This window comes from Mustela lutreola, chromosome 2 (assembly GCF_030435805.1).
Source record: "Mustela lutreola isolate mMusLut2 chromosome 2, mMusLut2.pri, whole genome shotgun sequence".
NCBI classification, from domain to species: domain Eukaryota; kingdom Metazoa; phylum Chordata; class Mammalia; order Carnivora; family Mustelidae; genus Mustela; species Mustela lutreola.
In genome coordinates this window covers 224,466,003-224,488,696 of record NC_081291.1, presented here as the reverse complement: position 1 = coordinate 224,488,696, position 22,694 = coordinate 224,466,003, and the positions used below count along the sequence as shown (strand labels likewise).

Here is a 22,694-nt window from a genome sequence, read left to right as displayed (position 1 = left end):
AGCTTTCGGAGCCGGGGACGCCGAGCACCGCGTGGTTAGACGTGAGACATGAGGGCAGTCCCAGGGAGGCCACACGCTGCTGTTCCCTCTGCGAACACAGCCGGTGTCAGGAGGGGACGGAGATGAGGTGAGGACGCGACTCCTTTCCTCACCTCCACGGCCCCCCTCGCTGTGCGACCCACTTAGCAACAACAGGAGCAAAGGTTCCAACGTCTTGCTGAGCCGCCCGCCACAACGAATCAGCTTCACCGGATGAGTCCCCGGGGACGTCACTGCCCCTTCTGGCACAGGCCAGACAAAAGCCCATTCAGCTGCGAACTACACCCCCACACACTCACACTCACACACGTGTGCATGGGGCAAACGCAGCTCGTGCCGCTCGCCGAGCTCAGCAAAGGGCTGGGGCTTCACCAGATGGTTTGAAACGTCAGACACGGGGAGGCACAGCGCCCCCCCACCTGCCTTCGCCGGGCTTCCTCCACGCTCTCCTCTGGCCAGAAGCCCGGGTGCGGAGAGGCTGATGAGGAAGCAGGAGGCTGAGGGCCCAGAGGTGGGTGTGGAGGACAGAGCAGGCGCCGCCTCGGGAGGCTGCTCAGGCTCTGCAAGAACGGGGCAGGTGGGTCTGTGGACGGCAGGGCTGGAAGGGCTCTGAGACAAAGAGGCACACCAGACACCGGGGACAAATCCTGATATGTTCACACAAGCCGTCTGGCTCTGGCGCGGCAGCAGACGGAAGGTGAAGAGGTACAGCGGAAAAGCCGGGCGGGAACCGAGGAGGCTAACCCGTAAGCCAGCCCAGAGCTAACGGGACTGTCCAAGGGCGGTGAAGAAGAACCCGGAGCCTAGGAGGGCCCATCCCTGGGGACTCAGTCTGACGAGGGAACCCAGGCCAGACCAGCAAACTGTCCCTCTAGTGGGAGACGCCCACACACGCGCAGGAACAGCCCATGCAGCACAGCGCGAGCGCAGTAAAGACGCGGAACACACGACCGGCATGGCTCTAACTCACAGAGCAAGTGCCAACCGATGCTGGACACATGAAACCAACAGACTGCGCTCCCCGCCCACCGGGCAATTAAACTAGAAATCATTAGCAAAGGGTAACTTTCTAATCCCCCCGAACAAAACATTTTAAAAAAGCTTCTGGGGGCGTCTGGGTGGCACAGTTGGTTAAATGTCCAACTCTGGATTTAGGCTCAGGTCATGATCTCAGGTAGTGAGCCCCGCATGGGGCTATGTGCTCGGTGTGGACCTGCTTAAGATTCTCCCTCTCCCTCTGCCCCTCTCCACCCTGCCAGTGTGCTCACACACACGTTCTCCCTCAACAACAACAACAATAATAATAATCAGAAGCTTCTAAGTAAGAAATGGACGGAATGACAATGCAATTAGAAAATAACCAGACCACTAAACTTGCAACCCGCCAAACTTTGTGGCAAGCGGCTACAGCACAATTTACAGAAGAATTTAGTCTTAGGAGCCTGTATTAGGAATAAAGGAAGGCCAAAAATTAGTGAGTAAAAGATGCAACTTAAGGATTGAGAAAATAACCGAAAGTGCCTACAGGAAGTAGAGAGAAGGTAATAATAAAGAGCAGATCAAAAGAAAAGCCATGAGCCAACTGAGAAAACGTACCCATATACAATTTAGTTCCTCAGAAAGGTCTAGAAATACACAAGCCTCTGATGACACTCACAGAGGAAGATAACCAAGAAGGTACCGGCGTGGTCGGGACTACAAGGAGGACCGGAGCCTCTGGTTGTGGACACGACAAGCAGACAGTCCCCCCACTGGACAGCGCGCTGGGCGTCAAACCCGAAACAAACAAGGGGAGACGGGGAAGCCGCGAGAAGGCCGACTGGCGAGGCGCCCGGGATTCGAAGAACCGCACAGCAGGGAGACCCCACTTGGCTCCGCTTCACCTCGTTTCCGTCCTATACACTCCCGAGTGGTCCCTGGGGCTGGTCACACTACAAGTGCTGCGGGACACAGGAAAGCAAGTGTCAGCAAAAGTCTGCTCTCTCTCTAGGCCAAGGGCTGGGAGCAGGACACCGAGGCAGCCAGACGGCTTCTCACAGCGCCTGCGCTCCCGCAGCCCGCGCCACCGGAGATGCACACACACCCCTACCGGCCCCCATCGCAGCCTAGGCTCCCACCCCTACCTGGCAGCACCAAGGCACCCCCCAGCCCAGGTATCAGGGAGACGGAGGGAGGGACCTGGACCCCGACCCCAGCTGGCTGTGCACAAGGTGCCGCGGCCTGGGACCGGCGGACGCCCACTGAGGTAGGAGATGGACAGCAGGCACAGAATACCACACCACCGTGACCAACCTTGCCAGGATACAAACGAAAACCACTTATCGGGCCAAAAACTAGGAAAATCTCAACACGAACAAGGGAAGAAAATCAACAAATGCCGAATGCTGAGATGTGAGCCCTCGGACAAGCCTCTTAAAGCAGCCGTCGAAAGAAGGCTTCGCCGAGTGTTTAGGAATAAGCTAAAAGCATGTCTCTGAAAACTCACAGAGAAAAGGAAGCTATGAAGAACCATCAGCAGCCAAAGATCAATGAAATCATCAGCCTCAATACCCCCATAGCCATTACAGAAACTGAATTTGTAATAAAAAGCTCTAAAAAAGAGATCTCCAGGCCCAGATGGTTTCACCAGAGAATTTCAATACCCAAAGATGAACAGCAGCCCTAGACCATCTTTCAGAGGAACGAGACGGAGAATCCCTCAACTCATGTTGTAAGGCCAACACTAGAGCAATTTGCCTTAGGAACACAGGCACAAATAACCCAAAACAGTTTTTTAGCTGGCAAACGAATCCCGCAATGTATAGAAGATGTACACACCAGGACCAAGCAGGATGTATCCGGGTACATAAAGCGGGCTCCATACCGAAAAATCCATCTATATAATCTACCGTATCTATAAACCAAAGCATAAAAACCATGCAATCATATAAAATAATGCATAAAAAGCATTTAATAAAATTCAACACTTACTCATGATAAAAAAAAAAAAAAATACCAGCGAATTCAGGACACAGGAAAGCTACCCCAACGTGATAAACAGCGTTTATGAAGCGTACAGCTAACGTCATAGCTAACGGTGACAACATCACACCTAACCGTGCCAGGCTGGAGGCTTTATCCCACAGCTGGGAACAAGGCAAGTCCATCCACGTCACCATTCTTAGGACACCAGAAGTTCCAGCCACTGTCATAGGCAAGAAAAATAAACCAGAGACATACACACTAAAAATGAAGAAATAAAACTATCTCTATGTGAAGATGATGACTTTCTACCTAGAAAATCCCCAAAAATCTACAAAACAAAACTCCTAACCCTGATAAGTGAGTTCAGAAAGCAGAATGTTAGAATAATACACAAAAATTAACTGCATTTCTAGATGCTAACAGGGAACACACATAAACCAAAATTTAAAACATAATAGCATTTAAAATCACTCAAAATAAAACGGAATACTTATATACTTAACATATGCAAGATTGTATGCTGAAAACTGTGAAATGTTGATAAAATAAATTTTAAAAACGAAATAAATGGAAAGACCTATCCATGGATTGGAAAACTCAACATAGTAAAAATATCAATTCTCTTCAAACTGATCTAAAGGTTCAGTGCAATTCCTATAAAAATCGTAGCAATGTAGGGATGCCTTGGTGCTCAGTCTGTTAAGCATCTGACTCTTGATCTCAGCTCAGGTCTGGATCTCAGGGTCGTGAGGGGAGGCGGGAGTGCGTGGCCAGAGGACTCCAGGCCTCGCAAGGCAGTTCCCTGCAGTGACGAAGGCGGCGGTCCCCAAACTTAGACGGTGGCGGTGGTTGTGCACATCCATGTGGGGCAGCGAACCGCGTAGACCCCGACTCCGACTGCTCTGACCACTGTCACAGCCGCTGCCGCGCTTCCCTGTGCGGCTGTCACTGCCACCACCACAGCGCCGCGGCCGCGGGGCTCCGGCCTCTGCTCTTGCTGCTGCCATTACCACTGCTGCTGTCGCCGCCGCCACCAGCACCGCCGCCACCACTGCTACGGCTGCTCCTACCACCACTGCCTCTGTCGCTGCTAGCACCACCACCGCCACCAGGACTTCCACTCTTGCTACCATACGACCGGTTCCACTGGTCCCGCTCCGGCCACGGCTCCTGTCCCGGCGGCTACTCTCACTACCCTGCTACCAGCAGTGGCACTGTTAGAACTCACTGCCGCCGCCCCTGCTATCACTCCTCGTCCTACCACACACACACACACACACACACACACGCACACGCACACAATTACAGGTAAAAATTGGTAAAGTTTGAAGTCTGATTGGCAGCGCTGCACCATAGTACTTTCTGGGTTTTCGTGCTGTACTAAAGTCACATAAGATGTTACCACTGGAAGCAGCTGCGTAAATGTTACAGGAGACTCTGTACTCTTCTCACTACCTCCTATGAATCTGTGGCTCTTTTGGAATAAAAGTTAAAAATAACGCTACAGCAGAGCCGAAAGAAGGCACAGAGAAATTCTGATAAGCACAAAGCTACAAAAGCCAGTTTCACATTAACAGGGCTGTGCAGGACTGGAGAGATTATATGCGCCGAGGGCTGAGCCGCAGGAGATGGGCCGCCACGTCCCACACAGCGAACCAGATGGGAAGGCGAGATGAGACACACACACTCGTGCGGGCCGCTGACCTACATCCGCTCGGGCTCCGAGGAGAAGGGAGGGGCTGGCGCAGAGGCTCCTGTGCGGGGACGGAGCTGGAGAAAGACCTGGAATCCGCGGACTCAGGCCCCCGACCCACCGCAGTAAGGCTGGCGGAGGAGCCCACGCTAGAGGCATCATAACAGAATCTCCAGAAAACCAAGACAAAGACGAGATCTTAGAAGCAGACAGAAGTAAACGAGACTGTTTTCAAAGGGGCGGGGGCGAGACGGAAGGCTGCGTCCTCAGCAGACCGCGGGCGCCGGGACAGAAGTCGAGCTGCGGGCGCTGGGAGTCGCTGGCTCCTGCGTGTGGCCGCGCCTGGCGGACAAAGGTGGATGAAGGTATTTCCGACAGTCAGAACCTGGGGACCCTCTTCCCCAGCGCACCCACTCCGTGAGGTCACGGTGGGTGATGTTCGGGCAGAAGAAAGTGGCCGCAGAAAGAACCCTGGGTTTGCAGGAGGAAACACAGGACAATAAAGTGTAAAACTACTTGTAAAAGGAAACAAATAGCAACCATACAGGACAACAGTGGTGACGTGTCACTTCTTCCGCGATCAGAAATCTCCTGGGACTCAGACATATCAGAAAACTGCCTGTGCTCGTCAGGGAGAACGATAGCTTTTTCTTTCCTTTTACTTTTCAAGGTTCCTTAAAAGTCCCCAGATACAGCGACACGATTCACGAAGAAAAGCCCCTGCGACCTCTTCAGTGCAGAGCTCAAGGGATCCCTCAAACCCGAAGAACAGGGGCAGGTGGGGGCGACACGCGGTGGCCGGTCCCAGTGAGTCGCCGAATGCACGCGCTTGGGGGAAACGGCAAGTGGGGAACAGCCCTTTGCGCCACCAAACTCAGAACCCCCCCAAGTCCTGACATCCCCACCAAGAAACAGGGCCTCACACCAAGTGGGAAACTGCTGAATATTCTGACGGCAGACGGAGAAGCCCCGGGAAGTTTGTGCTGAACCCAAGTCCCCCTGTTCTGGGAAAGTGAGGGAAAAAAAAAAAAAAAAGAAAGAGAAATGGAGGCAGAAAGGAGGGAGGAAGCAGGAGGCCAAGGAGCCCTTCGGGAGCTCGTAGGGCTCACACCATGCTGAAGGGCTCCGGGTCCGCAGGAAGCTTGAGAACGTCCCACAGTGTTCACTTCGGGAGCGACTGGAGAGAGAAGCATCGGAGAGAAAACAAACCACTCGAAGCTACTGGAACACAGGAGGCTTCAGAGAAGGGAGCGGGGCGGGGAGGAAGGCGGCCTCCAGGTGTACTGCTGAGCCCTGCAGGGACCACAGGGAGGGCACGGCCAGGCCGTGGGGGGGGGGGGGGGAGTGGGGAGCACCGTCCCTCTCCGACGACAGACGGAAGTCCTCCTGGAGCGGCAGTGACACTCCCCAACAGGAAGGCCTGCGCAGGGGCCACGTAAACACTACCTCATGGCAACAGTAAAAGAGAAAGCCTTTGGCCCCTCAGGCTAGGGAAGAGATTCTGGCCCCTTCCCAATTCCTTTTCAGGAGCCTCTGCCCTAAGGGTCCAGAAAAACCCCTATTTAAAAACAAGAGGCAAGGAATGATGACCAAATCCCATAAAAATGTTACCAAAAAGAGGTGAAAATAAAATAAATAACATTGTAAGGGAGAATAAAAATGTGCCAGAAAACTATGAACCCGAAGCAAATTATAGCCTAATTAATATGTGACACTGAACTAAAATTTGAGAAAATAATCAACATTTTAGAAGAACATAGTTTAGAATAGAATTAGAACATCTCAAAGTGACACGGCAAGAAAACAGGAAGAGATAAAAAGGTGGCCGCTGACGCTCAGGAATGAACGAGAATGTTCTTCCAAAGCGAGAAGCGGAAGGAGCACAGGAGCCAGAGACGGCACCGAAGGCCAGGAAGGAGCGTAGAGGACAGAAACACGGCAAGAAGACAGCGAGACAGACGCACAGAAAGAAGATTGGGGAGGACCCGACAGACAGCGTGCGGGCGAGAGAGCACCAAGGCTCCCGTGCGTCCAGCTGCGACCCGCCGCTCCCTCACGCACACACGCACACTCTGGAGACACCTCCTGAAACACAGCAGGGCCTGACTCCGCACGGTGACCGGGCGCCCTGCGGTCCCGAGAAGTCGAGCCTGAGCAGTGAGCAGACAGACTTCAGGAAAACGATGAGACGTCAGAGATGAAGTCTTCGGGGCGTCCAGAGCGAAAGGCCCCATGCGCTCATAATGAAAAGAACAGCGGAGAGAGGCCAGACTTCTCAGCAGCCACGCAGGAGCAACGGAACCTTCTAGGACACCAAAGTGAGACGCCACGTAGCTCAATTCCACGTGCGCTGCAAGGCTACGGATGAGAAGACAGGAACACATGGTGCGTGTGGCCAGCCCACCACAGAGACCCTGACGGAGCGTCGGCCTCGGCCAACCGCGAAGGTGGTGGAGAAACTGTCACAAGCTACGGGGACAAGCGTCGGATATATTCGCTCTAGAATCATGACTGACTGACGCGCTTCCCGGGGACACCAGTGTACGACGCACCGAGATAAAGAAGGAACCACCAGGAAAGTGGATGAGGAGGAGGTAAAGCCCAGGCGGGAGTAACCAGGCGGCGGGCGAAGCAGACGATGGGGGTGGGGGGACAGAGCGGCTTCCAGCCCCCTGGGATGCTCCTGTGATACCCCCCGAGAGCCCATCAGCAGACACAACAGAAGAGAAAAGAGGGGTTTCTGCACATGACACAGAGAGGTACTAGTATAAAGCCAAAAAACATAAATCTTCCCAAGAATCAAAGGAAATAGGAACAAAAAGGAAGTGTTTACTAAGTCAAGGAATTCATTCATACACACACACATATATATTCATATTTTCAAGACATAATGGGAAGTCATAAAGAATCACAAGCTACTTACGCGGGGAGGGAGGGAGCGGGTTTGAACGAGGAGGATCCGGGACTTTCTGAACAGACGGCGACAGAGCCCTACTTTAGGGTCAGGGAAATGTCTACATAATCCAAATAAGAATTTTTTTAAATCCCTGAAACTTAAAAAAAACTAAGTATACACAAAGTTGGTGATATAACTGCACAGGATTGTGGCAACTACCCTGAGAACACGGGAACGTGGCTGGGTATTCTCAGGGACACAGACACGCAGGGAAATGTCCTAACCTTGAGTAGTTATTCGTTGGCACCAATAATGTTCCAAACCCATTATATGTACCTTTAGGGTAAAACATGTAAGTAATAATGCTAACAAGACAAAAGAGAAACAAGTCCAAAACTTTTAAATTTTAAGTTAAAACCCTGTAATGCTGCATTTGGTTTAGAACGACTTCTGTGAACTCACAATTTCCCCTTCTTTCCCCCTTAACTCTCTCCGCTGAACTATGAAAAAGAGAGGACACTCCACTGCAATCAGCACGCTTAGTGCCTAGACTGGGGCCTCCGAACACGTCGGTGGATCCCAGGAAGTCTGGGAAAGCGAGCCCGAGAGGTGAGGTGGGAACGTGTTACACAAGAGTCGAGGAAACCGTCAAGACTTGTGTGGCTACGTCCACACAGAAGCCAGCAACATACAGAGCGATGTGAGTAAAGAGTGTCATAGTTGCAAGTGAACAAATGTATTATAGATATGAAACCCATAAGTCAGTAACAATGCTTTAAAAAGAAAGAAAGAATAGCAGAGAGACAAACAAAACTCATTGGGCGATGGAAAAAGAAATACAAAGAAATAAATGTTTATCCCGCCTTTCTGGTAGGAACTGTATGTTAGGTAACCGCATAGCCCAGCGAGGAGGAAGTCACTCCATACGGAACAATCCCAATGGACGCGCGAGAAAGGCTTACACAACTGTCAGGTCACTGTTCTTCAGCCGCTGCTGGAAGAGCGGACCTAGGCGGCGGTGGTCAGCGGACACTAAAAACCCCGGGTGCACGGAGGGTGGTAAGCCCGGGACAGCCAGGATCTGACGGACAGCCGACGTGCCCACAGCCCGGGCGCCCATCTCCGGGGCCCGCACACAGCCCTGCCACACACAGCTCCAATGTCCGCTTGTCCGGAAAACACGACTCAGGTGAACAGGCCAGGTTCCAGGAAATGGGGGGGGGGGGGGGGATATGCTGAATGACCTTGCAAGGAAGCAACCAGGACGTGGGACAGCCACACAGCCACCAGCACGGAGAAGGCCAGGGGAAGGTGCTCGTGTGACACGGTCACAGCACAGCACGGACGGCCGGGCCCGCCACGCGCTCCCGGGATTTCAACACGACGTCACAGGGCAGCCCAGATCCAAGGGAAGGGAACACCGACCCCAGTGGGAGGGCAGTGAGAGTCATGGCACAGGAGAAGCACGGGGGCTTGTGCACGAAGGCCACACCACTGGGACAGTCCCCGCTGGGAGGGAGGGTGGGCAGAGCTGGAAGATGCCAGACAACCAGGCAGGACCGTGAAGGTCGCCCTCGGCTGGGAACGGACGGATGCAGAGTGGTGACTTGGGCACAGCGACGCTTTCAAGGTCACTCTGGTTCCTGGGAGGCTGTGGTTGGTCCCATGACCGAGGCAGGCAGGACGGAGGCCGACTCAGAGGGGTGGTGTTGGGTCAGATGACAAGGAGGGAGGAGGGAGGAGGGATCAGGAGCGACTCTGCGGCTGCATGTGACGGCATCTGCCCCGGAGGGTGGCCAGCGCGAGCCCGCCGGCTGGAAGAAGGCCGCTCCTGGGGCAGTGGTGGCCACGGCAGGACAGAGGAAGAGGCCGCTGCGGGCAGCACGGCAGCACGACCCCGCCCTGCCTTGCTCCTCTCGGGAACTCCTGCCAGCATCTGAACGATCGGACAGCTTTTTGTCTAATGAGGTCACTGTGCCTGTGGCCGAGGCTCTGTCTGTCACCCTGCTGTCCCTTTCCCATTGGACCAAAGTGCAAGGCCATCAGCTGGGGCCCATCCTCCCAGGGCTGCCCAGGACACTGGCTCCCCACACACTGTCCCCCGCTGGGCAGCTGGGCCCAGGCCTACCGTCTAGGAGATAGTCACACACAGAGCCCGGAGCCCAAGTCCACTTCTCTGGCCTTGTTGGCAGCTGACACCATCCAGCCCGGCCAGAGCTGCCACAGGGGAACGCTATTGCCCTGTCCGGTCCGGTCTGCCCGAGCTGGAGTTCAGGACCCGCTAGAGAGGCTGCTCACAGCCCCTGGTCGTTGTGGCTCCTGTGTCTGTCACCCACGAAGCCTGGCACAGTGCAGTGTGGCCAGACAGAGGGCCACCACATCCATAAGGTGCTCAGTGCCCCGTCTTTTTGGACTTGAGCCCAGTGACAGCGTCCCCCACTCTGGTTTCTCAGATGCACATGGAATGAAAGAGCTTCTCCAAGGTTCTCCTGGTCAGCAAGGGCCTGGCACCAGGGCATGGAGGACACAGCCGGACACACCAGGACCCCCAGCCCAGAAAAAGAGGCCCACGGCTGGGCCTTCACAGCTTCCCTGGCTCGGGGCCCATGGCTTCCGGCCTCCTCAATCAGAGCCTCTGTGGGGGGACCAGGGGCAAGGGGGCTGTAATGGTCACCAACCACAAGAGCCAAGGACATGGTCTGCCTCTGCACACAGCGTGCTGACGGTCCTGCCTCCCTCTGCTTGTCTGATCACGTCCTGCTCGGCTGGGCCTTCCCTGCACGTGGGCTTTCCCCCGGTGACCAGACAACGTCTGTCTGACACGTGCTCACTGGTCCAGATCGTCTGAATTTGTTTTCAACATTTAAAAATCAGATTTCATATTCAAATCTCATTTTATGACTTGAAACGGGAGCAAGGACTCAAGCCCCAGGAGCGGCGACCCTGCATCTACTGGCCAGGGAAGCTGCAAGGGCTCCCATCCCACCGAGGCGATTTTCCGCTCATGGACAGTGGCCAGCCTCTCCTAGGTCACTGAGCCATGCTCTGTACAGCCCTCGGTCTCTACGTGTCACATCCACACTGAAGGCCACACACGCCGGGCTGTGGTTGTAAATCCTTGTGAATCCTGGAGAGACAGACTCTGCTCCTGTAAGGGGGGCACCTCCCTCTCCCCTGGCTTATCTAGCAACTCAGGGCGCTGGAGACCTGATGGTCTGCTTGAAAAAGCTGCCAGAGACCAAAGTGAAAAGTAAAAACAAAGTACTAATCTTGGTACCATTTTTGTTAAACTCAGTCTGCCCACTAGATTCTCATCCTGTCCCTAAAGCACTCGATGGCACCAAGGAAGCCACAGAGAGCTGGAGCGCCATGGCTCTCCTTGGGCTGTGACATGTGCCAGGGGTGCAGGCAGGGGTCTCCGTAAGGCTGAGGTGGTTAACCCCCCGGAACCCCTGTGTGTCCAGCTGGTATAAGAAGTTGTCACTCACGGTGAAAAACGGACTCTCTTGAGAAAATTCTGCTTTGACTTCCACGTTACCAAGAAGCAGACCTTCCGTGGCTGACCCACAGTCTATCTCCATAGAAAATTCTCTTACTTGCCTTAAATTAATTTTGTAAGCTGGAAAAACCAGGTAAGTTAAATTTACTAGTCAGTTCTGCCGAACATTGTGAAATGAAACATGACAGCAGAATGTTTCCAGCCTTCCCTTCTCCAAAAACATCCGTACGCACACCCCTCTCTCCCCTGAAGAGCAGGGCAGGTGGCACCCGGAGAGCTCGCCAGCCTCACGGGCCATGAGCCACACAACAGTTTAACAAGAGCCAAGAGCCCCAGAGGGCTGTGTGCACTCCAGAAAGGCAGAGCTGGGCCTTCCCCAGGCTCTTCTAGCGGTGATGGGGATGTCTGCGGTTTGCTTCGCAGGGACGAGAACGAGGGTCACGTGCTAGTGCACCGGGACGGTGGCACACACTCCAAGACCCTGCGGGACTGGCCCAAACACGAGGGTGCCGTGCTGGGGGACGGACCCTGCAGGAGGGCGGGGCTCTGACAGTAGGGCCCACGGGACGAGAGATTTGTCACAGCAGCAAGCCCCAGCATCACCTGGACAGACTTCGTGGGGGGGGGGGGGTCCCTCTGTTCAGGGCTGGAGAGCAGTGCTCAGGGGCAGGAAGGCCTTTCTGTGAAGCTTCGAGGCTGGGACGGGGGTTGGGGCGGGAGGACCTCACTCCCAGAAGGTCGCCGGGAGGGGGACAAATCAGACCGGGGACACTAGCTGAGAAAACCAGCCACTCGTTAGTGGCTGGGAGGAGGGGACCCCCGGCGCGGGCTTCTGGACGGCAGCAGGGAGGGGCGGCTTCGCAGCCGAGAAGGCACGGAGCCACTCATCTCCGTACAACAGTGCCGGAGCAGATGGTGACCACGCTCCTGCCATTGCCCTCCCTTCCGGAAAGGCCGGTCACGGAACACCGCAGCGTCTCAACGTCAGCTGGCAAGTTACTGTGACGCCACACTCCCATGTCGTCAATTATCTTGTTTTATCATAAATACGATTTACCTAACTGTCAAAAGACAAGGACTTGATCACACAGGCCGGGGAGGAGCACATGGGCACCGTGGAGCGGCTCCTGCCCCGTCCTCCCCACGCTGCCCCCGACTGACGGGCCCGGGCCCGCGCCCACTTCCTCACAAACCCTTCCCCTGCTGTGCTGACTCCAAGGGCACCTGCTCCAGAGCCTCTGTCCTCTCACCCCACACTTGGCGCGACCTTGGTGTTGTGAGCGACCTCGAAGCAGAGGGAGGAGGCTGCCTGGTGCTGCTGCAGAGGCCGTGGTAAAGCTGAGTGTTCCAGAACGTTCGAGGAGAGGAGGCACCCGGACTCTGCGTAAGCGCGGGGCTCTGCTGAGGCAGCCCGATGAGCGGGCCTTGCTCTGGGCACGGCTGGTGGGCCCAGGCCCGCAAGGTCCCCGCAGCCCGCTTTACACAGATGCTAGGAGGCTGTGGGTAGCGGGGACGGGCTGTCTGTCCCCACCGGAGAGATGATCTGCGCATGGGGAGACGTGGATCACAGCTGGGCTCCGTGCACGTGCACGCCCGGAAACAGCCGGGGGATACGGAAGTCCCGGAGCTCTGGATGGTGCCTGGGGGCTGGAGCCACCCCTCCCCCAACCTGCCGAGAGGAGCCTGCCTCTGGGAGCACAGGGGACACGGCGCTGCCGGCAGACAGCACAGACAAGCACCCAGAGGCAAGGCTGCAAAGCTCCTGCGAGACACACCTGAAGCCACAGCTGCGGAGCCTTGACAACCCCCGACCTAACCAGTGCTTCCCACGGCACGGACCGGTCTTCTCCGCTGGCGCTCGGGCCCAAAACATGGTTTCCTGCCACATCCCAAGACACGGCTCGGCTACCACGTCCCCACGTCCCCACAGCTCTCCTCTGGGCCCCCAGCAGCCTTGCAGCCCAGCCCCACGGCAGGCAGCACGAGGAGGCCTCTTCTGCGCTCACTCGTCCCGCACCTCCAAATGCTCCCACTGCCCACGGTCCCTCCCAGCCCGGGGAAAGGCATGAAGCGTGCGTTCTGGATGGATGAGAATGCAAGGAGATGAGGAATCACAGCACGAGCCCTGGGGCACCCCGATGGCATGGTGAGGCCCACACCACGCCCAGGCAGGCATGCGGCCGAGGAGCAGCAAACCTCCAGACCCTCTCATCAGGGCCCACCTGACAGGCCCTGGGACCCTGGGACACAGGCAGGGGAGGAGCACCCAAGGGGTGTCCTGACCCAGGTCTTGGGCAGGGGGTGGAAGCTGTAGAAAAGTTGAGCCACTTCTTCCGACACCCGGAGGAAAGGCCAGAGTCAAGCAGGGCTCCCGATGGTCAGCAGCCTCCCCAGAGTAACACCCGAAACGCCCCGCCCTGTCCCAGTGTTGGCAAGAGACACGTGCAGATGTCTTCCAGCCGACAGCCCCAGGCAGCCCCAGGATCTGCTCGGAGTTGGCGGGCTGGCCGCAAACCCAGTTCAGGAGCAGGGGAGGAAGGATGGAGGACGGACCACAAGCAGCTCAAGGATAGGGTTTGCTCTACACTACACTGACAGCAGGCCTGCCGGTCAGAAGGCCCGCGTGGGCTCCGCGAAGCCTCCGTCCCCGCCGCAGAGTACTTCCTATCCCACTGTGGCGTGCTTGGCCATGCACCCGCTCTGCCCAGCCAAAGGTGAGCAAAGGTGAGCAAAGGTGGTACGTGGCACTTCTCTGTTCCAGTGACAAACATCCTAATGGTGCTTCTTTTGCACCGGGAAAGGAAGGGAGTAAACTGTCGTTGCGAGCAGAGTGGCCAACTGGTGGCTGTATTATCTGTCACTCCCACCCCCGAGAGAGGGCTACGCTGGCCAAGCCCAGAGGTCAGGCCTGGCCGTGTAACGTGTCCTGCGGGAAGCAGTTTTACGGGCCCGCGCACAGCTCTCCTGCTCTCCGCCTTCCGCTGGCAAGTAGGCAAAGGGTTAAGGTAGAGGCGGGGAGGGGCAGGGGCTCCTGACTAGGCTCTGAAACCATTCCTGGCTGCTGAGAACGAGAGATAAGCGAAGACCAGAGCACCCGGCCCCATGCCAGGGAGTGTACTTCTCCGGCGGCTACGCTGTAATCACCGAAAACGAGCAGACCTCAAAGCAGTCAAGCACTCGGGTTATCGACGGTCCCTGCTCAAACCAAGGCGGCTCCGGGATCTCGAGGCCACAAGCTTCCTGCTCCCATTTTCAGTAAGAAACGCGGGGTGGCCTCTGTTGGGGCCCCTCTCACTCGCTTCCTGCCCGCCCGCACCTTCACTGAATGCGCTGTCACGTCACCTCACCCTCTCGTGTCCATGAGACAAGAACCCTGCGATCCCACAGCACGCTTATGTGACAACGTTCCCAAGAGGCCACACCACTAGCCTGGGAAGGGGTGACGTCAACCCAGAAAGGGTCACATTGACCTAAATGCCTGAAAACAAACTGCATTTCCAAGCCTCCGGGATCTGCGAATCCACTGCTGCTGCAGCTCAGCCACGGCCCCGAAGGGTCCCCACTGCGCTTCTCTGCGCCTCCCAGACCAGCAGTGGGACCAACGCAAGCCTGGGCCCAGCCTCCCCACCCGCCTGCTCAAATCGCTTCCTCTTCTGTGTTGGTATGAATCTGGTCATTTCCTTCATACCTTTCATTTTAAACTTTCTGGGCCGCTTATTTAAAGTGTCCCATAAAGAGCATGCATTAGACTTCAACACGTTGAGATATAATTGATGCACATGAAATCGTACATATTTATACAATTTGAGGATATTTTTTTAAAGATTTTATTTATTTATTTGACAGATCACAGGCAGGCAAAGAGAGAGGAGGAAGCAGGCTCCCTGCTGAGCAGAGAGCCCGATTCGGGGCTTGATCCCAGGACCCTGGGATCATGATCCGAGCTGAAGGCAGAGACTGAGCCACCCAGGAGCCCCTATACGATTTGAGTTTTTAAATTGTGTTTATTGTATTTTTCAGTTCTAAAATTTCAATTTCGCACCTCACCAGGGAAGACACACAGACAGCCAATCAGTAAAGCTGCCCCACGTCCCAGGTCGCCGGGGAGATGAAGCTCAAACAGCGGCGACACGGCTGCACCCCTCCGAGAGCGGCCACGGTCTGGCGAGGACGGGAGCGCCCGGAGCGCCCGGTCACGGCTGCGGGGAAAGCAGGTGGTGCCGCCACCTCGGAAGGAGGTTTGGTGGTTTCTCCCAAGACGAAACCTGCTCTTCCCACCCGACCTGGCGATCGCACTCCCTGAGGTCCCCCACGGCGGACGGGAACACACGCCCCCACAGAAACCCGCACACGAGGGCGGCGGCAGCTCCGTGCGTAACTGCCAACCCCTGGAAGCCACCCAGGGACCCTCCAGCGGGTGGACGGACACGGGAACTGTCCCTCCAGCCGTGGGAGGGTGTTCAGCACGAAGAGGACATGAGCCATCCCGCCATGAGGGGACGCGGGGGGCCGTGAGTGTGTGTCAGAGTGACAAGAGCCGGTCTGAGACGGCTGCGGCCCGTGTGATCCCAGCGACAGGACTCTGTGGCAAAGGCACCGTTGTGGGGCCGGTGACAGGCCGTGTTGCGGGGCGGGGGGAGGAGGGACGAATGGGCGGAGCACGGCAGACGGGGAGGGCAGAGGACTCTGAGACCCCGCAGCGGTGGATGCCCGTCCCTACACACAGAACGCCCGCCCCGAGAGGGACCCCCGCCCCGAGAGGGACCCTCCCGTGAACAACGGACTCTGGGGGATGACGACGTGTCCGTGTGGGCTCACTCATGGGACCAGACGCACGACTCGGGTGCGGGATGCGGACAGTGGGGGAGGCTGTGCCCGAGTGGGGACAGCGGCTGTATGTGAAATCTCTGTATTTTCCTGTGAATTTTACTGTGAATCTAAAAGTGCTCTGAAAAAAACTGACTCTTAATAAAAATAACCCTCAATTTTGGATCTTTCTTACAACTTCTATTTCTTTGCTGAAAATTTCTAGTTTTTCATTTGTTTCAATTTTTGTAAGTGCCCATAAAGCATTTTTGCAAAGCTTCTTTAAAAGCCTTGTCAGGTCATTTTGCCATCGGTGTCACTCGGTGTTGGTGTCTGTTGCCCGTACACATTCCGTTAGAGACCTGCCCGGTCTGTAGTGTGTGGGGTGGTTTTCAGATGAAATCCGGACACTCTGATACTCTGTTGTGAAACTCTGGATTTCACCTAAATCTTGTTTGCTCCGAACTCCTCAGACGCCATCCCATCAAGGAAAGGGCGGGGGTGGGGTGCTGCCTTGCTGGTTCCCACTCAGCCTCCGCTGATACCCAGGTGGCCCCACTACTTCTGGGCAGGTAGGGGAGTGTGGGTCCCACACTGACATGGCACCGGGGTTCTCAAAGAGCCCAGAGGGATGTAAGTCCGGGATCTGCCCCCAACCTCTCTGACAGCAGCACGGTGAGGGCCAGGGTGCGCTCTTACAGTCTGGCAAGGGTAGAGGCCCTGTTTTGGGGGCGTATCTGGCCCGAGTAGAATGCTTGTTATCTAAAGACCTTTATCTGGCCAGGCTGGTTTGCTCAGAGAGCGCGGGGGTTTATTTGGATTTTGTGTTTGTTTTGATCTTGGTCTGCACAGCACCCACGGGGGTTTTAGGTTTCAGACGTGTCCCAGACCAGTCAAGACCGTACGAGGTGACAGGAAACCCCAGGGGATGCACCACCATTGCGTCCCGCGCTTCTGCTGTCGTCCGGCTGCTCTGCCTTTGCCTCTCCACCTTTTGGAGTGTTTGATGCCTGTTTTATACAGTAAGGCCCAGGGCTCTGGCTGCGCTCAGCTCCTCAGTCCTCCAGGAGGAAGTCTGCTGATCGGCCTTCTGTCCCTACAGGTCAGTTCGCACTTGCAGGACGTCACAGAAACGAGACCTCAGCGTGTGGACCTGCGCACGCAGAGTGTCCCTCTGCGGCAGTGTGGACCTGCGCACGTGAGACGTGTCCCTCTGTGGCGGTGTGGACCCGCACACGCAGAGTGTCCCTCTGCCGGCGGACTTGCCTCATTTTCATTCTCCCTCTTTCATTAGATACTTTGTTTCAAGGCGATTTGGGAACAAGTGTATCTTTTTTTTTTTTTTAAGATTATTTATTTATTTGACAGAGATCACAAGTAGGCAGAGAGGTGGGCAGAGAGAGGAGGAAGCAGGCTCCCCGCTGAGCAAAGCCCCCGACGTGGGGCTCGATCCCAGGATCCCTGACCTGAGCTGAAGGCAGAGGCTTTAACCCACTGAGCCACCCAGGTGCCCAGGAACAAGTGTATCTCAATGCTAGTGGCTACAAGAAGGAAAAAACACACTCGAATCTACTTCCCTGCCAAGTTAGACTGCAGCCTCCTCCGTGTGACGTGACAGATTCCACACACGACCCCATGTCCCACACTGACGCCCCTCCTGCTAGAACGGCCCCACTGCAGTGCCTGATGGAGGCTGGGGGCTGCCCCGACACCCCCTACCCCGGCTGCTTCAGCTGAGGCGCCTCAGGTGAAGGGAGGCTGGCGGTCCAAGCCCCCCTTCTCCCAGCCCCTACCATCTCAGACTCCGTCTGGAACCCTACCAAAAAGAAAGGCGGACGTAAGGAATGGTCTGCACAAGCCCCGAGAAGTCAGAGCGGGCAGCCCTACTCCCTCATGGACCCCCAATCCTAGAGTCACCGGACTGCAGTCTCGTGGGGGCAGACCAGTCACCCTCCGTGCCCCGTCCAGAAGCCCCCGGCCCAGGACTGGCTGAGTGCTCAGGGCCTCAGGCCCTCCACAAGCACACCAGCGGGGGAGTGGGGGTCAGTCCCCCTCACTGCCTCCCCCATGACAGACCTGGGCCTGTCATCCACAGGTCCACAAGAGCCTCTGAAACAGAGGAGCAGCCGCGCTCCAAAGCAGCCGGCGTTCCACTGACCACGGCCACAACACATCCGAGTCCAGACTCTGCAGCGACCTGTCCTGCTTCCACTAGGGAGTCACTGGGCTATGCAGACTTCAGGGAGACCCACCAAAACCACATTGGTGAGAGCCCTGAGCATGGCCCTGGCGTTGGATCTGTAAAGGCTGCCGGTGACGTACTGTGCAGCCCAAAAGGGGGGACGGTGGCTGCTCTCAGGGCCACAGGACTGAGGACGGCTGCCTGGTGTCAGGGACACTTTCAGGCCCCAGAGATGCCTTCTCTTCAGCTGCCCACCTGTGAAATGCAGGGCTTGGAGGTTTGCAAGCACTTCCCCAGGAGAAGCACATTCTGTTCCAATAAGATTTTGCTAAGGCCCCAAACACTCAGAGCTTTACCACTGGGGACAGTCTGCTCCCTTTTGATGGCCCCTAAGTCTCACACCGTCTTCTTGAGGCACCCCCTACATGCCCAGGGTCATCTGTGTCCTTGCAAAAGCACCAGTTTGGACAGAAGAGAAGGCCTTGGCACACGTGAACTGTCGAAGCAGCAGCCCCACCTGGGTGGGCAGCCCCCGACGCCCCAGAAAACCCCGCCACCCACGCCGGCTGCGGAGACGAAGCCCAGGCTGGCAGGCGAGGGCTCCCTGCTCGCCCGTGGAAGCCGGGTCCCGCCGCACAACCCCCAGCCCCTGGCGATGCCTCGCTGCACATAAGCAAACCTGATTCGAAGAATCTGATCACGGGGCATGTGGAACAGGACATGACGTGCCCCTCCGCTTCCATGACTGAGCTGAAGAACTCTGGATGTGGCTTAGTGCCCTCAGATGCTCTCAGAGAACTCGAAGACTGTGGAGGAAAAAGGAAACGAGAGATCCAAAAAGCACAGCAAGAACCTGAGAGTTCTGAAACTCCAGATGCTCTGTAAACAGATTCGCAGCTAGATCCGTGCTCCCTGGAAATGTCTGAAGTCTGTGAGAGAAACAATGAGGGCCGTGGGACGGGGGAAAGCTGGAGCGAGGCTTGGCAAGTCATCTCCCCCCGAACAGTGACAAAACTCGACAAAAATGTCAAAAAATAACCATTGGAGGGTGCTAGAAACCAACCAAAGGCATATAAAGAACGGAGAAGCATTTCTTCCAGAAAACCTACAGCTCCTTGGACCCAGTGGCCCAGGGACCCTTTCTGCCATGCACGCCGAGTGCAACCACTGGCCTGGCCTGGGTGGGGACAAGCTTGTCCACACCAGCCCAGTCCCCAGGAATTCAGTCTTAAAAAGAAAAACAAGAACACTGAGCAGAGAGCTCACACTGTCGAGGAGACAGATGTCACAATTTTTCAAGTCAGCAGAAAACTTTAAAGTGTGCAATTGAGTCCCCTCTACCAGACACTCCGACACAGCTCCCCGGCACAGGCAGACAGCACCAGTGACCCTGGGCCTCAAGCAGCCGTGTTGACCTCTTCTCGTGCATGTGCGTAAACGTGCGTGTGTGCGTGGGTGTGCGCACATGACGGAGACGTGACTCAGTACACGAAACCCGTGGAGAGGCCAGATGCGGACGGCGCTCCCTGCTGAGCCGTGGCTGTTCACAGACCCCTAGGAGCGGGGACTAATCCCATCACCTCTTGTCACAGAGCATGTAGGTGGTGGGTCGCCAGAAAGGTGGTTCTTTTTGGTGAAAATGCTATTTCGGTGTGTCAGCAGTAGGGCAACAGAAGAAAAATACAAAATAAAGCAGGGTTTTCATGCCCATGCATTTGGCTTTTACTCCGTCCACCCCTAAGCCCATGGACCACACTTGGGGCCTCTGCGGCCTGGGCCCAGCTGGGGGCTCGAGGGCTCACTTCGTCAGGTCAGTTCTGAGCAGGGCTTTGCCTTACAGCGACAGGAGCTAGAACGGGCGTCTGGCTTTGCCTCGAGCCTAACACCATCCTGTCAGCCCCCCTCATGCACCAGATGTGTGGGGGCAGAGGTCAGTCAGTGGGGAGTAAATTCAAACTTGAAATGCCAAAAATTATATAGCTCTGACCTTCAAAGAACGAACAGAGAAAACCATGTACACATTCGGGCTGGCCAGGAACAAGAGCCTGGTGGACTCTCGTGAGAAAAACCTGCGCTGGGACACGGAAGCACAGGGTGAGGAAAGAGCCCGAGCCCGCGGGGCTGGGGGTCTAGAGGCGCCGCCGCCGTCACTCCTGGGAGGCGGTCATCACACTCCCCCTTGCCCAGGGGTGGCTGCGGGGCTGCCCACTGCTTTGCGCAAGTCTGGCAGATCACAGGGCAGAGGCGTCAGGCCCTGCGGGTGCGGCAGGTGAAGAGCAGGGAGCGCCCTCTAGAAGGGGCTGCCCGCGGGGCCTGCGCTGCAGGAGGACGGCCGCCCCCCCCCCCCCCCCCCCCGCGCCAGGGCCTCTGTGAAGACACCCGCCGCGGTCCCAGCCCCGAGCCCAGCCGGACCGCCGCGGGGCCTCACGAAGCGGTGCGGTGGTCGCTTCCTAAGGAGGCAACATTTGAGAGACTGCGGCTCCGTGCTCCGGGCACAGTGGCGCAGTGAGACCAGTGGAAGCAGTCAAAGCCGTGCACACGCGGCGCAAGAGAGGGACACGGCAGCTGAGACGCCGAGACCCTTTAACAACGGTGCTGGCACAGTGACTTTAAGACCAACGGGTAAACCATTAGAGACTGACTCTAATCTCACACGCAAAAGCAATACAGATTCTAGCAGAAATTCAGAGTTTTTATGTCCGTCCCTAAGTGTGGCCGCACACAGTGACACCCTCCCAAGAGGACAGTGTGGGAGGGAGCAGGGAAGCCTGACACACACCACCTTGGCCAGTGGCTCAAGGTCAGCGTGGCCAGAGTGTGCATGCTGATGTGCCGGCCAGGGCACTTCACATCTGCGGTCTTCCTGGAAGCAACTCGCCCCCCAGTCTCACTCATCCTGAGACAGACACCGGGAAATCCTGATAGAGGCGCAGTCTATAAACCCGACCCTGTCCCTGAGGCAGACACCAGGGAATCCCAATAGAGGCACAGTCTACAAAACCCCGACCCTGTCCCTGAGACAGACACCGGGAAATCCCGATAGAGGCGCAGTCTACAAAACCCGACCGTGTCCCTGAGAGACACCAGGGGATCCCGATAGAGGCGCAGTCTACAAACCCGACCCTGTCCCTGAGGCAGACACCGGGAAATCCCGATAGAGGCGCAGTCTACAAACCCGACCCTGTCCCTGAGGCAGACACCGGGAAATCCCGATAGAGGCGCAGTCTACAAACCCGACCGTGTCCCTGAGGCAGACACCGGGAAATCCCGATAGAGGCGCAGTCTACAAACCCGACCCTGTCCCTGAGGCAGACACCGGGAAATCCCGATAGAGGCGCAGTCTACAAACCCGACCCTGTCCCTGAGGCAGACACCGGGAAATCCCGATAGAGGCGCAGTCTACAAAACCCGACGCTGTCCTCCCTCAAACCGCCAGGTCAAAACCAAGGACAGTCTAAGAAACTGCCCGTGAAGACCCTACAGAGACTGTGACTAAATGCAGTACGGGTCCTGGACGGAGGAAGGACGTTTGGCAAAAACGGAAGGTCTGCAAGCAGACTTCAGTTGATGAGAACATCGCTTGGTTCATTAATTGTAGCCAACGGACCACGCCAACAGCTGTCAGTAACAGGATGGGAAATCTCTGTGCTGGCATTTAAATTTTTCTGTAAACCTAAAAAGGTTTGGAAGCCTATTTTTAAAATATATTTTCAACAAAACGTAAGGGCCAATAACCTGAGGAAACATTTGCAACGCAGACTCCAGGAAAGAAATGGAAAGGCCTTTCGCTTGCGGAAACACCGCCTGTGGCAGGAACGCGCCAACCTGCAGCGGGGCCGGGCAGGGCCACCCGGCGCACAGGACTCGGGCGTGGGGCGGCTGCGTGCCAGCAGGACCTGAGAGGCCATCTCCTCGGAGCACCAGAGTCCCGCAGGCTGAAATGCCTCCCTGGGGCGTCAGTGTCCATCCTGAATCCCACGTCCCTACGCTCGGGCTTCTCACCAGCTTTCGCACTTCCTCCCGGTGTGGCTGTTCGGGTAGATTATGCATTTTACCCCTTATTCTTCTGAGAAACAGCATCCCTCACTATTGTGCCTTGTTGGGTGGGGACGTGGGGACTTCGTGAGTGCAAACCTCTCCCACAGCCCTCCGGTCCGCTCACAGCCTCTCCTTGGCCCATGGGGGGGGGGGGGGGGGCACTGCACTCCGGCAGCAAGGCCTGGGCGTATGGAGGGCAGGGCCTGGGGCTGCCCCCTCTTGCTGCAGGTGCACCGCACGCTCAGCAGACAGAGGATGGCAGCGGTGAGGAAGGGTTTCTTTGGTGCCCTTCCTGGGCCTTCCTGATGCCTTCCAGGGAGGGAGGGGCCCAAGTGCCGCCAGTCTTGCCACAGCAGGGACATGGGGGGCAAGCTCCTGGACGTGACACCGAAGGCAGGCTCATTGGCAGGTTGGGCACTCGGCATGGCCACAGCCCGATCAGCCTGGCGAGAGGAACCTGTGCCTGTCTGCAGGTCACGTGGTGGTCCTCAAGCCCGCTGGGCATGGAGTGGGGAGCAGGGAAGGCTGGCCGCCATCCATAGCAAAGGTCAACGGCCTGCCTCAGGACGGAAAGGCC

At 56.6% G+C, this 22,694-nt stretch overlaps 1 protein-coding gene across 16 annotated transcripts in view; it reads right to left on the bottom strand.

The window, feature by feature from the left end:
- Positions 1 to 22,694, bottom strand: part of PCBP3 (poly(rC) binding protein 3) — a 249,420-nt gene that overhangs the window by 66,723 nt on the left and 160,003 nt on the right. Inside the window, exon 1 of one of the 16 annotated variants that reach the window (XM_059164958.1) lies at positions 18,759 to 18,777. The exons of the other annotated variants lie outside the window; for them this stretch is intronic. The gene's annotated coding sequence lies outside the window, so the exon portion shown is untranslated. Of the gene's footprint in view, positions 1 to 18,758; positions 18,778 to 22,694 lie in introns of those variants that run through there. 16 annotated transcript variants of the gene reach the window in all.